The following is a 10,918-nucleotide window of genomic DNA, read 5'->3' on the forward strand; positions in this document are numbered from 1 at the left end:
AGTCGTAACTGATCGGGCTCCCCCTATCACTGAACCAAGGCGCCGAGAGGTTCACCTAGACTCTTCCCACTTCCAAATTGAGGCTGTTGCTCTGTATCAGAGGCAGAAGCCTTGGTGGAAGAAGAGGGATCCCTTGTTTCAGCTGCTGGAAGAAGAAGCTGAAGCTGCCCGTACAGCCGAAGAGGTTGCACGGGTTATTGAAGCTTGTGAAGGTGGAGAAGGGTCCTCCAGAGTTGCTGAAGAAGCTGCGGCTAGGGCAGCTGAAGAAGACGAGGCTTTGCTGAAGACCTCGGTGAGCCTTTAGACTTAACTTTGTCTTTCTTCCTCTTTTTTTTTTTTTACTCACACTCTTCTTCCCCCCTGTCTGTTACAGTCTGAAGAGAGTAACAGACACAGAGAAGGCAAAGCTCCTGTTCGTCCCGAAGATCAAATACAAGAGTCTTCAGACTCAGATATGGACGAGCAGCCCCTTCTGAAAAGGCGCCGAAGGATGGCCATCATCGGCCCTCATGACTTTCAGCAGAGGCCGATGACCATCGGCGTCGCAATAAGGGAACCTGAGGAAGGCAATGGATCGCCGAGGGTTCCCCGGCCACCGCCTCAATCACCCCCAAGGGCCTCTCCGCCACCCCCCGAGATGGAGGTGGATCAGAGAACTCCCAAACCTAAGGGAGAGGTTCTGGAAGAAGCTCGAGAGAGTGCTGAGGGTTTCACGGCGGACATTGCCAGAGAGGTTGGGGCCTTCGTCCTCACACCTGAAGAAGAAGAGGTCACAATAATTGACTCTTCTGAGAAGGAGGAGGACGTTGAGCCACCCAAAGCTAAAGAGGCTCCATCGTCATCCTTCCCTTCCTTCCAGACGCTGCAGTCTGGAGAAATGGGTTTCTCGGCCCCCCGAATTCCAGTCCCAGACCACATCTGGGACCTCATATGGGGTCAGAACCGAGAAGGTGCTGCAGCCTACTTCGGCGATTTTGCTGGCCTGTCCGAAGTAGATAGGGCAAGGATTTGGTCGCTGAAGGCCACTGCTGGGATGGGCGAATCCAGCAGATCAGTTCCTGACCCTGCCAGGTCCAACCAACTGCTGATGATGCAGGTAATTCTCCTTGCCTTGATTTCTTTTTGAACTCAACCTTTCAACTATTATTTTTTACTTTTTTAACTTGTGCCCCTGTTTTCAGTTCGTGCACAATCAGACTCTCACTGTAGAGCTGATTGATACCCTACAAGATAGGGTAGACGCTGCTGTGCACGAAAGGAAGGTGGCTGAAGAGGAAGTTAAGCTTGCTAAGCTGAAGCAAGCAGCAGCTGAAGAGAAGCAGCAGGAGGTTGAGGAGTACGGTAAAAAAGCTGCCGAAGCTCTGAAAACCTTCTGTGACGCTATGGAGATGGAGGTTTTTCCCCCACTGATGGAAGGGGAAAAATTCCTCCAAGAGCACCTGGGGGTGGACATCTCCAAGTTCAAGGCTGCTATCGAGAGCCGAATTCAAGAAGGAACTGCTGCACAAGCTGAAGTGCAGCAGCGTCTAGAGGCTCTTGAAGCCAGCCGAATGGCTGCTGAAGAGTTGCTCTTGGCCAAAGACGTCCAACACTCAGAGGCTGCTGCTGCTGCTGAAGCTCAAAGAGCTAAATTCCAAGAGGCTGAGGATCAACTGCTGATCCAGAAAGTTGAAGTGGCCCAAGCTCAGACAAAGGCTTTCCAAATTCAGCAAGAGCTGAATGAGCTGAAGGGGTCCTCCTCCAAAGTCGCTGAACAGCTGAAGAAATCCAAGGAAGACTTGGAGGAGACCCAGAAGAAGCTGGCTGATGCTGAGGCTTTACTCAAAGTCCGTGTTTACACCCAAGAGGAATATGAGATGGGTTTCAGAAACGGATTCCGAGTATGCCGAAGACTCTGCCTTCATGCTGAGCCGAAGCTTGACTGGTCTAAATGTGCTGAATGGGTCCAAGATCCCGAAGACCCTCACATGAAGTATGCAACTCCAGCTGAAGCTGAAATTCTTAAGGCTGAGGAAGCCGAAGAGGAAGCTGAAAGACTGGAGTTGGAAGCTGAGCAGAGGGAAAGGGAGGCTCGGCAAAGTGCAAAGCCCGCCTCTTCTGCTGCTGGGGCTGAGGCCACCAGGGGACTCAACGCTGATCAGTCTGATCCTCCGGCTGAAGCATAGGAACTCGGGCAGTCGTCTTCAGAATCTTGCGGTTCATCATGTGCTTAACTTTAGACTTGCCGCTTTCTGAGTTTTTGCCTTTTGTTTTTTTTTTTTGCTTCAGCTTGCCTTATCGTACAACAGCTTATTATATTTTTATTTTGCCTGTACGTATTTCGGCAGCTGTTACTTTCCGCTTGTGGGCGGCTGCCGACTATTTTTGTAATTCAACATTTTTATTTCAAAGAAGTTCACTTTCTCAGCTTTCTCGTGTATTATTTTTTTCTTCGCTTTACCAGTCTTCGCACTTTACTGCTTTCTTTGAATGATCTTTCAAATATTTGCTAAGTGCAGAACTTCGGCTAGCGAGAATCATTTCTGCTGAGACTTCTTTTTGCCGTTTGTACTCGGATGTTTTCAACTTGTGAAAAAACTGACATAAGTATCAAACTTCGGCTGAGCTGAAGGGTATTAGATCAGTTGTGCCATTTCTCTATTTCCCTCTGCCCCCCCAGAAATCTGAAGATGAGGTCTTCTGAATTCTGGAATGGCTGATAATTTTTCTCGGCTAAGCCGAGGATCTTTGAACACTTTGCTTTATTTTCTACATCTGTTTTTAAAGTACTGATTTCCCACCTGAGAGTTTTCACTCTAGAGATGGTACTCTTGTGACACTTTCTTCAATTCATCCAAGGGAACAACTATCCGAAACACCATGCCGGGGCAGCAGTTTATCTGAAGTACGAGGCATCATCATGCAATACTTCAGAGTTGCAACTACCACCCGGAACTGATTCATCCGAAGTACAAGGCATCACTATGCAATACTTCGGGGCTTTATCAGTTCCTATTTTTTAGGCTATGTTTCGGATAAGTCTATGGCCTTTTTGCCCAAAGGAACAGCTTCTCCGAAGTACAAGGCATCACTATGCAATACTTCGGGCTTGTATCCTTTTTTGGCAGGTTTTACGGCTTGCCGAGGTACAAGGCATCATTATGCAATACCCCGGACAGCGCCGAATGAAACCTTGAATTTTTGAAAAACCGTAGAAAGCATAAAGACTTAAAGAATACACGCAATCTGAATGAATACTGGCTCGATGGCCTTTTTATAAACAAAATCAGTGTACTTACATAGATTGTACTATCCGAAGGATTTACACATAGTATTTTTTGAGCACATCGGCATTCCAATGGTTTTTTCAGCTCGGTGCCATCCATTTGTTTGAGTCTGAAGGTACCGGGCTGAAGCTCTTGATAAATTTCATAAGGTCCCTCCCAAGATGCTGAGAGTTTGCCATGAATGCGACTTTTTTGAACAGCTGCAGCATTCCTCAAAACTAAATCCCCAACTCTGAGAGGTCGTTGATAGACTCTTCGGTTGTAGGACTTGCTCATTCTGAGCTTGTGTGCAGCCATCCTTTCTCGGGCTAGATCTCTAATCTCGTCAAGGAAGTCGAGGGACTCTTTCATGAGCTGCTCATTTTCCTCGGCTGAGAAGAGATTCACTCGTAGGCTTTCTGAGCCCACTTCCACTGGAAGCACTGCTTCGGATCCATACACCAGCTGAAAAGGTGAATGCCCCGTTGCCTCCTTCTCGGTTGTCCGGAGTGACCAGAGGGTTCCCGGAAGTTCCTCTACCCACTTGGACTTTTGATCCTCTACTCTTTTTCTGAGAGCGTTAAGGATCTGTTTATTTGCGGCTTCGGCTTGGCCATTACTCTTAGGGTGGCAAACCGCGGAGTAAGCCAATTTTATCCCGAATTGATCAGTGTATCGGCGCAAGGGCAGGTTGTCAAACTGTCTGCCGTGGTCGAACACAAAAACTTTTGGGATGCCGAACCGAGTTATTATGTTCTGCCAGATGAACTGTCTGACAGTTTGCTCAGATATGCTTGAAGCAGCTTCCGCTTCAATCCATTTGCTGAAATAGTCGATTCCGACTATCAGCCACTTTCTTTTGTATGGGGCCTCGGGAAAGGGTCCCAGAATATCCAACCCCCATTGTGCAAATGGAAGAGGATTAAGAATTGGCTGGAGATCTAGGCATGGCCGATGGATTACCGGTGCAAATTTTTGGCATTTCTCGCATTTTCTGACCATGTTCTTTGCATCCGAGATCATTGTAGGCCAAAAATACCCTGCCCTGAGAGCTTTGTGGGCTAAGGTTCTCCCTCCTATGTGGTTTCCGCAGATGCCGAGGTGAATCTCTCGGAGAATATAGTCGGCATCCGTTGGACCCACGCATTTCAATAATGGAGCGGAGAAGGATTTTCTGAGGAGTTGGCCGCCGAAGACGAGGAATCGTGAACTGATCCGCTTTATCTTGGAGGCCGAATTCCTATCCTCGGGGAGCTCGTCCCTGAGTTTATAAGCCAGGATGTCATCCATCCAGCTCGGCTCGAGTGCAGCGCAGCAGATTGATATTGCTTCGGCTACACTCTTTTCTCGGCGCACCTCCACATAGACAGAACGGCTTAACTCAGTCAGAGTTGAGCTTGCAAGTTTGGAGAGTGCGTCCGCTTGAGCATTTTGACCCCTTGGGATCAGCTCTACTTCGAAAGATCTCAGCTTCGCAATTGTCGATTTGATCCTTGTGAGGTAAGCTGCCATTGAAGGCTCTTTAGCCTCATACTCCCCCCGGATCTGATTGGCGACCAGCTGAGAATCTGTCTTGAGGTAGACATGCTCGGCTTCCAACGATATGCACAGGTCTAAGCCAGCAATGGCTGCCTCATATTCGGCCTCGTTGTTAGAGGCTTTGAATGAAAATTTTAGTGCATACTCGAAGGTTTTGCCTTCGGGAGAGGTGATGACGATCCCTGCCCCCGAACCGTTCACGGTGGAGGACCCATCCGTGAAGACGGTCCAGATTTTCCTCCTTGCATCCAGAGTCTCCTGATAGGAGCACTCGGCCAAGAAGTCTGCCAAGGCTTGCGCCTTGATGGCTGTTCTCGGCTGATAACCGATACTGAACTCGGTGAGCTCGAAAGCCCACTTTGCTAGTCTACCGGATTTTTCAACCTTGCCGAGGACTTTCTCTAACGGCTGATCAGTTAGAACCGCTATTTGATGAGAATCAAAATAGGGTCGCAACTTCCGAGCGGCCACCACCACTGCATAAGCCACTTTTTCTAACAATGGGTAGCGCGTCTCGGCATCCGTCAGGGTGTGGCTGACGAAATAGATCGGCTGTTGAACTTTTTCTTCTTCCCTTAGCAGCACCGCGCTTACCGTGGCTGGACTGACCGCCACGTATAAGTATAGGATGTCTCCTACGACTGGCCTTGCCAGTGTTGGGAGTTGAGCCAGGTGTTCACGGAGCTGCTGAAAGGCTGACTTTTGTTCGTCTCCCCATTCAATGCCTTTTGAATTTTGGAGCTTCAGCGCCTTGAAGAAAGGGAGCCCTTTGTCTGAGGCTCGTGAGATGAACCTGGACAAGGCAGCCATTCTCCCGGCTAGACGCTGAATATCCCTTTTTGTCTTCGGCTCGGGGAGGTCTAAAGCAGCTTGTACTTTGGCGGGGTTTGCATCAATCCCCCTCTTGCTGACCATGAAGCCGAGGAACTTGCCTGACTTCACGCCGAAGACACATTTCTTCGGATTCAGCTTCATTTTGTATTTTCTGAGGGTGGCGAAGGTTTCGGCTAGGTCCGTGACATGATCTTTTTCTTTTATGCTTTTGACGATTGAGTCGTCAACATAAACCTCCATGTTTCGGCCTTTTTGCTCGGCGAAAACCTGATCAACCAACCTCTGATATGTTGCCCCCGCATTTTTCAATCCGAAGGGCATCATTCTGTAATTGTACAACCCGGAACTTGTTATGAACGCTGTTTTAGCTCGGTCCTCGGGGTGCATGAAGATCTGATGGTATCCCGAGAATGCGTCCATGAAACTGAGCAGAGCATGCCCGCTTGTCGAGTCGACCAGTTGGTCGATCCTCGGCAGCGGATAGGAGTCCTTGGGACATGCCCTATTCAGGTCCGTGAAGTCAACGCACATCCTCCAGTTACCATTTGCCTTCTGAACCATTACAACATTGGCCAGCCACTCCGGATACTGACAGGGTTCAATGAACCCAGCATCTAGGAGCTTATCGACCTCAGCTGCGATGTTCTGGTTCTTTTCGGCGGAGTAGTTCCGCTTTTTCTGCTTAATGGGTCGACTGGAGGGGTCGACATTAAGCCTATGGGAGACGAAGTCCGGATCAATCCCGGGCATTTCTGCGGCTGAGAAGGCGAACACGTCTCCACTGGCCCGTAGGAGTTGGACGAGTGCCGCACGGGTGTTTGGCTCCAGTGACGACCCGATGCTAACACATCTGTTCGGATCTCCTACGGTCAGTTCTATTGACTCGGTCAGGTCATCCGTCTCCATGCTCTTAGAGTTGGATTCCTCGAATTCCGGCCTGCTATCAATATTAGCAGACTTTCCTGACCGCGGCTGGCCATCAGAGTCGTTCGGCTCTGAGGCGGAGTCAGCCTTTTGGCCCCCATCAGATTTCTCGTTGTCTGGGGCTTCATTAGCCGAAACGTCTGAGCCTCTCGGCTTTTTGGCGTTTCGGTCCCGGTGCTTTTCCTCCCCATCGCCACGGTCGCCTCGGCGAGACGTGGATGGCTTGAGGTGATTGCATCGGCGGGCTTCTTTTTGACTGCCCTTTATTTTCTCGGAGCGTCCCTCGTCTGAAACGTATATCATGATTTGATGATACGTGGAGACGACTCCTTGAATGCCGTGAATGAGGGGTCTCCCCATGATCACGTTGTATGCAGATGGAGCATCTACGACCAAAAATTCGGCCATGATATTCCTAGCTGCTCGGCCTTCGCCGATGGTGACAGGAAGTGTAATCTTCCCGTCAGGATACGAGGAAGAGCCGTTGAATCCAGACACCGGGTAGGGTGCGGGGGCCAGGTGCTCGGCTCCCATCCTCAGCTGGTCGAACGCTCCTCGGAAGAGGATGTTCGCCCCGCTACCGCCGTCGACGAGGGTCCGCCAGACGTTGCGGTTGGCGATGCCCAGAATGATTACTAGTGGGTCATCGTGGGGGTATACCACCCCCTCACAGTCTTCGGCTGTGAACAGGATGTTCGGCGCCGGTGACTGGGACTGCCGAAGCTCAGCCAGATGAATCTGATGGGTTAGACCCCTCAGTTGGCGTTTGGCTGTGCCTCGCGAGATTCCCCCGGAAATAACTAGGATGTCGAGGGACTCCTTGCCCTGAGGTCCCTTATCCTTCTTCCGAGCGAAGTTGAGGTCCTGCCGAGAATCTTTTTCAGCTTTTTTCTCCTCGCGCCTGTCCGCGAGGTATTGGCTCAGGTACCCCTTGCGGACCAGATCCTCAATCTGGTCCTTCAGCTGGACGCAGTCCTCGGTGCGATGTCCGGGTGAGTCATGGAACTCGCACCACTGGTCCTTTCCCCTCGTCTGATGCCAGGGAGGCAACGGACGAGGTTTTTTGAATCTCCCCTCGTCCTTCGTCGTGCTGAAAATCTTAGCACGGGGAAGGGAGAGTGGAGTGTATGAATCGTACCTTCCCGTGTAGGGAAAGTGTCTTTCCTTCTTCGGCTCGGCAGCAGAGGACGGTTCTGAGGCCTTAGCCTTCCCTTTCCTCTGCGCCGAGACTTCGGGCTGCTGCCCTTTCGGCTTGTCAATTCTCGGACGAGACTGAGACCTGGATCTGTTCCACTCCTCGGCTCGGATGAACCTATCCGATGCTTCCAAGGCTTCCTCCAGGGTCTGCGGGGGATGCATGACCATGAAGTCCAGGAACTTTCCAGCTTGGAGGCCGTTCCGTAGCGCGAACACGGCCAGGCCTTGATCCAGGCTTGTGATTCCGGATGACTCGTTGCTGAAGCGAGTCAGATAGTCGCGGAGGCTCTCGTCCTCCGCCTGCTGCAGACTCATTAGCTCTGCAGTGGTCTTCTCTCGGCGGTTGGCCGTAGAGAATTTGCTCTTGAACTTGTTGGAGAGGTCGTTCCAACCGGTTATGGAGCCTTCCTTGAGCCCTTTGGTGATCCAGGATTGGGCAACACCTTTGAGGGTCGTAGGAAAGTATTTACACCAGGTAGCCTCAGACCTCGGGTTCAGATACATGTGCCCCTCGTAAGAGGCAATGTGATCCTTAGGATCTGAGGTACCATCGTAAGTAATATGTGCCGGGATTTTGACCGTTGGCACATGCTCTTCCAGAATCCACTTCTGGAAGGGCGAGTTCGATGGAACCATGACCGCCTTCCCCTTGTACCCGGCCTCAGGGACCTCGCTCCCTCCTCTCTCAGAGGTGGAAGTGGTTTTCGTCCCCGGCTGAGACAAGGTTGGGTGGGGTCCGGTATCCTCTGGGAAGGTGAGGCGGCTATGCACACTCACCTCCCTCGAACCCAAGCGTTCGTGAACGCTTTGGCGGGCGAATTCCGGGTCCTTGGAGGGCCCCATGGAATTCTGAGCTTCGGAGTGGTCAGAGGGTTGAGGGTTCCTCCTCCTCTCCTTACTGGAGTTTCGGGTGTCCCCTCGCCACCTCTGGCCGAGCTCTCTATGTGGTGGAACTTGTCCACCATCATCCTGACCGATCCTCCTTTTCAGGTTTCTCGGCTGGTGATCATCAGGCATCTGGATTGGAGCCCCTTGAGCTTTAAGGAACTCCATGCAGATGGCCACTGCTCTGGCCACTTCCTCGGTGGAGGGTCCGGAGGGAGGAGTCTCCCGCGGATGTGACCTGGATTGCACGCTATGGCGTGGCGGGGAGTTCCTCGCACCTGAGCCACTCGGTCTCGGGGATGGCCCCGGCTGCCGAGTGTGGTGCGAGGTGTTCTCCTCCTGGAGGCTAGGACCTCTTGAGGCTTCCCTTTCCGGAGAAATGGGGGCCTCCGATTCGGAAGAGGCTTGCTCCGGGGAGGGATAAACCGGCTGGCGTTCCCTCACCGTAATCCGGCCTCCTCCCTTCTTAGCCTTCTTGGAACTCTTTCCACTCTTAGTCATGGCGACTGCCGGAGTGTTTGATGACTGACGCGAAATTTAGTAGCGTTCCCCACAGACGGCGCCAAATTGTTTCGGATGAAAACAATCGAATCTCGGAAGATCCTTTTATCTTGAGGGAACTTGGTCTCGGTCCGAACGACGCAGGAGCCGAGGGTTTCCTGCACAACAAATACACGTAAACTAGCCTCGGGGGGGACGCCGAGGAAGGCCCCTCCGATGCTTAAGTCAGTATATTAGAGAGAGAAAGCTGTGCAAGAGTTTAGTTGCTTGAGGCTTTATTGTCTTGCCAAGAATTGACCAAATTGTTGGCTTTTATACCTTGGCTAATGAAGGAGGCGGATTGGGCCCGGAAGTCAGTTGGGCTGGGCCAAGCTGATTGGGCCGTTGACTGACCTTGACATGGCTTTGAGGATGTTGATTTTTGACTTTAGCACATTTGGAGAGTTGAACCTTAACCTTGGGCTTTTAATTGGATCATTCAGTGACCAGGCCCAATTGGACTAAATTGGACCCAAACACTCCATTTTATTTTATGAACTTATTATTTGTGTGGAATATATTGGTGCATAACAATGTTTGAATAAAGGTTATAATTTAAAAAGCTTATTAAATTTTCTCTGAAACTGAACATGAAATAAATGATCTGATCTGAAAAATTAAAAGTGAAATGCTAATACCGCCATAAAAAATGATCAATCTGCCATCATTTCAAGCAAAGAGACATCCTTCCTCTTACTAAATTTTTTTTCCATTTTCTTTTCTAATTAACATTAGTCCATCCACCACAACCAAGTCAACCACCACCAATCACGACACCGGTACGACCCATGCCACCACGTCGACCACCACCACAATAATAATAATAATAATAATAATAATAATAATAATAATAATAAATTTTTTAATTGTTTCCTCCAAAAAAAAAAAAAAATAACCCCAACTACTTAAGATTACTAATAATATAATGCTAGGGGGGAGGGGGGGATGATGAAGTTGTTCGTTTTAGTTCCTTTCCTCAAAGATTGTAACCTTGGCGGAAATGGACATTTTCCCTTAATTAATACAATGCCCTATCTTTTCTTTCAAAAAAAACTAATAATAACAATATCAATTAATAATAATAATAAATTATAATTATTATCTAATTCAAATAAAAGCATAATAATTTTTAAAAATTGTTTTCTCAATTTTTTTTTTTAATTTCAAAAAATAAAAGTAAAAAAACCGGTGGCTAGTAACCGGAGGTGAAAACTGGTTGACCGTCACCGGTAACCGACGGTCAAAAGGGATTGACGATTGAGGCCAATCAGATTTGGTCGCCGATTATAGGTGACGGGCAACCGGTTTTCACCTCGGTTACCAACCATTAGTTTTGTAAAAAAGAAAACAAAAAAAAAAAACTCGCCGGAAAACTTACCTCCTTTCAGCCATTCCGCCACCTGAACCGCCGCCTCTTCAGATCTACTGGACCGGTCGCCTTGTTTCGCAGCCGCTAATTGCTGCCCGTAACTACTACTTTGTTGTTGTGGTGGTTGTGTGGAAAAAGGTTGGGGTTGGGGAGTTTGATGAGAGAGAAAATAAAAGGAGGAAAAATAGGTTAGGATTTAGTAAAAGTAATAATGACCCTTTACTTAAAATGATGGCAATTTTAATAAATTTAAATAACGGTTTTTTAACACTACCCAATCAAAAGTGTTATTAAAATGATGAGCTCCACACTCACTCAATGACTTCCAAAAATGAAGTTAGCTTACACGATGCAAAATTCTCCGTTTAGTTTAGTACTATACTTT

Source organism: Chenopodium quinoa, unplaced genomic scaffold (assembly GCF_001683475.1).
Source record: "Chenopodium quinoa cultivar QQ74 unplaced genomic scaffold, ASM168347v1, whole genome shotgun sequence".
NCBI classification, from domain to species: Eukaryota; Viridiplantae; Streptophyta; class Magnoliopsida; order Caryophyllales; family Amaranthaceae; genus Chenopodium; species Chenopodium quinoa.